The following is a 6,000-nucleotide window of genomic DNA, read 5'->3' as shown; positions in this document are numbered from 1 at the left end:
GCACTATATCTCGGGGGTTCCCATATGAGAAATTCGAAGGGCGACATCTCCATGGAGATGTGTCGGGTTGGCAGTTGAACCGACAATGTGATATCACAGCCAGTAGGAGAGGCATTCATTATATGCATTTTCTATCTGTTTGTTTGCTTTGCCGACTTGTAATTGTATGCCTACTTGAATAACATGCCTATTTGCTTACTTGATCTACTTGAATTGTATACTTTTACTTGTGATTTACTTGCATTGTTATTAATTGTGCTTTCTACTGGGATTGAGGAGGTTCGGAAGGCGGCGGCGATGGGATCGCATAGAGGATAGGTTGGTGAAGGCTGTAAGACAGAGGTATTTGGTTAGGATAGAAATCCCTTAAGATAGATCACTCAGTTTATTTATGATGAGGTTTATATTATGCTTATTTGTTTTAGAATGCTTTAAGCTTGAATCTTGTGATGGATATGGAGCTTAGGATTGCCTTTAGCGTCCGGGGTCTTATATCCTACATCATTGGGCACTGTTACCATACTGGAAACCTCCGGTTCTCATACCATATCTTTGTTGTGTTTTTCAGATGCAGGTCGCAACCCACCTCGGTGAGTTGTTTTGGATGGTGACAGGAGCGGAGGATATTGAATTCTGTTGGGATCTTTTTGGTTTATTTTGTTTTTATGTCTCTCACTTTTGTATTTTGTTTAGCCTAGAGGCTTGTATTTGTGAGAAAAACTTGTATAAGCTGTTTTTAAACTGTCTGGTTCTGTATATCTGTATTTGGCTAGCCGGCTTAAACTCTGCAAGCTGTGGCTAGTTTCTTATGGTATTACACTATTATACTATTATCTTTGTTCATATCACTTCTGTTTCTTATGCCTTAAGATAGTATGTTTGCACTTTTGAAATCCTATTTTTGAACTATATCCTTCATCGGGCTTCTAGATTATACCATTCTTCTTTATATATATATTATGTATGAGCTTAGAACTGTCGTAATCTCTGATTAACCTTTGCTTTACGACGCGAGGTAAGGCTTAGGCTAATTAGGGTGTTACAAAAAAGAAGATAGAAATTAAACTCAATCACATAGCAAGCATGGTTCACAAAGCTTTACAAAGCTCAAAAATATGGCACTAGGTAAGCTTATGGTCCAATTTCACAATTCCAAAATCTCAATGCATGAAATAAGTGATGTAAATAAGGATCAATCAGAAACAAGCATCACCTAACAAAAAATGTATTGACAATACATAATTGCCTCATCACGGATAATGAAATCAAATCACATGATGGCTAGCTACAATATGCAATTCGAAAGATGTAGAGAGCTTGAAGGCAATGCCATACACTTGGTATTCACAAATGTTAAGCATGAACAGTTCAAAACCAAGTAACAATAAGTAACCTCAATGAAAGAAGTCCAACAATGAAAATTAACAACAATGATGTTAAAATAACATCTTATCAATAATCAGCAGCAATAGATAGCAAACAAGATTAATAATCCAACACCTATAATGAAAAATAAAAATTAAACTAGCTAATTAACTAACTAAAAGAAATGGTAATAGATGGTAATTGGTAGTGTTGGATGATGGTTGAAGGAGGGAAAGAAAAGAGGAGAAGAGAGAAGAAAGAAAGAAATTGAAAGAAGAGAAGAAAAGAAGAGTGGTTAAACAGGGTAGCGTCACGCGTACGCGTGGGTGAAACTTGTGCTAGAGGCACAATTTCAGCACACTCCACGCGTAACTCTCTGATTTTTGTACTGGCCCGAAAAAATTTGGATGTCAAGCGTACGCGTGGGCTCCTCGTACATGTGAGTGGTCAAAAAAACTTAGGGTCACGTGTACGCGTGGGTGACACATACGCATGGCATGGTGCTCTGTTTTTCAAAATTTTTCCAAGTTTTTGCACCAAACCAAGCATTCCAAACCTCCAAACAGCTACCAAAACACCATAAAACCTTATTTAACATACTAGACTACCAAACACAACAAACTAAACTAAACATGAAATCAAACTAATTTATCAATATGTATAAAAGAGAAAAATGAAAAAGATGTTACCATGGTGGGGTGTCTCCCACCTAGCACTTTTATTTATTATCCTTAAGTTAGACTTATGAGGAGCTCTCATCAAGGTGGCTTGTGCTTGAACTCATCTTTGAACTTCCACCAATGCTTGCTCTTCCGATAAGCTCCATCATTCAAAATTAATAACTCTAAGCTTTGATGGAGTTCTTCACAAACCATGAGCTCCCAAAATTGATTCTCTTTGTGTGATTTGGGATCCCATACTTTGTTTTCACACCCGTCTTCAAATTGATCATCATAATTCCCTCCGGGTGATAAGTAAGCCAAATTCTCACTAAGGTACCAAACCATCCTCCTAAATCCATGCAATTTGGTTCTACACCAACAATTGCTCCTAAACTTGGAGTTTCCAACCATAATGAACCGAGGATTGTGATACCAACCACTAATCATCTCTCTTCTACTCTTTAACCCACAAAGTATCCTAAGTTGACCATCCATCTCTAGCAAACCATATTCAAGTGGGATAAGAAAACTAAGATGAGAGATTTACCCACTTGAATGATGTAATAGATGATGGTGACCTAGGGAGAGATGCTTCCAACAGTCTTGATAGGGCAATTTCTACTCTCATCCATCCTCTTCAAAGGGCTTCCACCACTTGGTAAGATTCTTCAAGTTTTACCTCTTGCTAAGCTTCCTCAAGTTCAAATTCTTCCTCACCAATTTCTTCTAGCTCTTCCCCATCACTCAAATCATAAATAGGAGGTTGAGTGAAATCTACCTCAACATCAATTTCAAGTTCAATGGGAAAGGATCCATCAAGCTCAAAAGGATTATATGTTGATGCGGAATCATCATAAATAGGGGGACTTGTTGCTTGCCCCACTTCTTCTAATTTTTCACTCATAATATGCCTTAGAGATTATGTACTATCCTCCTTAAAATCATTTTTAAACTCCATGGAAGAAGGTTCTTTAACTTGATATTCCTCTTTGTATTCAACATCTCCTAAATCTTCAACCACTTCTTCCGTTTCAATTGTATCAACTTTCTCCTCTTCTTGCAATTCTTGCTTCAACTCCTCTTCTTCACCTTGAAGCTTTAAATCCACTCCCTCATTATGCTCTTTGGTTGATCCTCCACATTCGTCAATGGGAGTACTTGGGATGCATGAGCTTAGGTGGGAGGTCATGTGATTAATGGCTTCCGCCATGGTAGAAACCGTGACTTCTAGCTTCTTTAGCTCCTTTTGCTTCTCTTCTTGCCTTTGGATATAAGAGCTAATATCTCTTTGTTCTTCTAGCATGAAGGCATGGAGAGCTTCCTCAAATGAATGAGGTGGTAGAAGAAAGTGTTCATTGTTTAAGGGAAAGGTATTGTAGTTGGAAGGTGGTTCATATTGGTGAAAGTCTTGAGGTCGTGTATAAGGAAATGGTGGTTCTTGGGAGTATTGGTATTGGAATGGTGGTGGTTCTAGGTTTGGTTCATATGGTGGTTGGTATGGTGGATATGTGTTAGGATCATATGGAGGTGAATGGTGGTATAAGGCTTGTGAATATGGTGGATAACAATGTTGAGTAGGGGGTTCATAAGTATATGGTGGTTGTGGTTGATAACCACAAGGAGGTCCACCACACACATTAGATTGGTATGCATCATAGTATGGCTCTTGATCATAGTACATGGGTGGGGGTTGTTGCCATGAAGGTTGATCAAATGATTGAGGCTCCTCCCACCTTTGATTGTCCCATCCTTGATGCATGGCCTCATTGTAGCTTCCTGATGCGCATAAACGTGTTATGCTACGATTTAGGAAATTGCACGATCGGCAAAATTCCTTCCGGCAAGTGCACCGGTTATCATCGTCAAGTAAAAACTCACAATAGAGTGAGGTCGAATCCCACAAGGATTGGTTGAGTGAGCAATTCGGATTAGAAGTGTGTTCTAGTTGAGCGGAATCAATATTTGAGATGAGAATTGCGGAATGTAAAATTGGCGGGAAAAGTAAATGACAAGAAAATTAAATGGCTGAATCTTAAATTGCATGAATTCAAGAGCAGAATGTAAATTGCTGAAATTAAAAGGGAATGGGGATGATTGCAAGAATTGAATTGCAGAATGTAAAGAGAAAGTGGAAATCAGAAATGGGGAATTCATTGGGTTTAGGAGACATTGAAATCTCCGAATCAAAACATGTAAATCTCTTCCTCAACCAATGCATTCATTGAATTTTGCTTGGCAATCTTATATGATTGGATCCCAATTCCTTGGCTCACCAATGCTCTCTAAAAACAAACAAATTCCCAATCCCTTGGTTTAAATGTTCATAAGAAGAGATGATGCTTGGTCACTGATTATACCACACAATTTCATGAACCACAATTTGGTAGGATTACATGTCACAATATCCATCCAAACCCCAATCCAATCCACTGTGAGAAAGCTTCTCTAGCATGAATCCTCCATTCCTTTCCCAAGGCTCCGAAGGATTCCAAGTATGAGTAGCTTCTTTCCCAAGACAACTACTCAATGGAATTAGATCGAGAAGCTTTCTAACAAAATTCAAGAGAAAAGATTGAAGAAGAAGATAAACTATTATTGATTCATTGAATTACAATAGAGCTCCCTAACCCAATGAAAGGGGGTTTAGTGAATCATAGCTCTGAATTCAATTACAAAGAAAAGGAAAACTGGCTAAAAGTGAAAGTCCAAATTCTTTCTAACTTCAATTCTATCCTATTTATACACTTTCTATATTGAGCTTCAGTTGTGCTTCTTGGGCTTTGAGGCCTCTCCTTGCTTTCCTTTTGCCTTGGGTTTATGATCCATAATGTTGATGAGGTTGTTGATCCAAATTCTGTACATTTCATTGAGCCAATTTAGTGATAATCAAATAATGACACATGACTCAATAAATTGAGATTTCAAACTCATCAATCCTTCAGGCCCAATCCCATAAACCATGATATTCAATTGGGTTTCATACCAAAGTGAGTTTAAGTTAATATTTGTGCTCAAAGACTAACTTAAACCACAATATTTTTGGCCCAGAAACCTTTTCCAAGAGTGGCGTTTAAGTTGCAGTTTAAGCTTAAACTGCAGCTTAAACGCCAGACACTTCCAGTGAGGCCTTTTGTAGAAGCACGTTTAAGCTTCAGTTTAAGGTTAAACTGAAGCTTAAACGTGGAAATGGAAGAATGGTAGCCCTGGAGAGTAATGTAGTCGAACACGTTTAACCTCCAGTTTAAGGTTAAACTGGAGGTTAAACGTGGAAAAGGAATGAGGCATCCTGGAGGTCGAACACGTTTAACCTCCAGTTTGAGGTCAAACTGGAGGTTAAACGTGGAAAAGGGTGGAAGCTTACTGGAGGTCGAACACGTTTAACCTCCAGTTTGAGGTCAAACTGGAGGTTAAACGTGGAAGCTTGGAATGGTGGCCCTGGAGGTGTCGAACACGTTTAACCTCCAGTTTGGGGTCAAACTGGAGGTTAAACGTGGAGGTGGAGAGAGCAACCCTGGAGTAAAAGAAAACGTCGAACACGTTTAAGCTCCAGTTTGAGTCAAACTGGAGCTTAAACGTGGAATGGCCCCTGGTACTCTTCCTGGTTCTGGCGTTTAACCTCCAGTTTGAGGTCAAACTGGAGGTTAAACGTGGAACTCCTCCCTGGTGCCATACTCATTCTGGCGTTTAACCTCCAGTTTGACTCAAACTGGAGGTTAAACGTGGAATGCTCCTTAAGTGAGGCCTATCATTCTGGCGTTTAACCTCCAGTTTGAGGTCAAACTGGAGGTTAAACTTCAATCCCAGCATTTCTTATTCTTCATGATTTTGGCGTTTAAGCTCCAGTTTAAGCTTAAACTGGAACTTAAACTCCACATGTGATATTCAAGCTTCCTTTATTGATTTTCTTGCTTCCTTGCTTAGCCTCTTCTTCCCTGAAATCATCCAAACAATTGCATCAAAGTCTTGCAAAGTT

General features: G+C 39.0%; 1 long non-coding RNA gene across 1 annotated transcript; it reads right to left on the bottom strand.

Annotated features, from left to right (window-relative positions):
• Positions 1 to 4,599: 4,599 nt before the first annotated feature.
• Positions 4,600 to 5,986, bottom strand: LOC140178960 (uncharacterized). The gene is made up of 2 exons (XR_011872181.1): positions 5,389 to 5,986; positions 4,600 to 4,881 (listed from the first exon to the last, which is right to left on the bottom strand). It is a non-coding gene; the product is annotated as an uncharacterized lncRNA (long non-coding RNA).
• Positions 5,987 to 6,000: the final 14 nt, after the last annotated feature.

The sequence above is a fragment of the Arachis hypogaea genome, chromosome 15, assembly GCF_003086295.3.
Source record: "Arachis hypogaea cultivar Tifrunner chromosome 15, arahy.Tifrunner.gnm2.J5K5, whole genome shotgun sequence".
NCBI classification, from domain to species: domain Eukaryota; kingdom Viridiplantae; phylum Streptophyta; class Magnoliopsida; order Fabales; family Fabaceae; genus Arachis; species Arachis hypogaea.
This window is presented reverse-complemented; position numbering and strand designations above follow the sequence as displayed.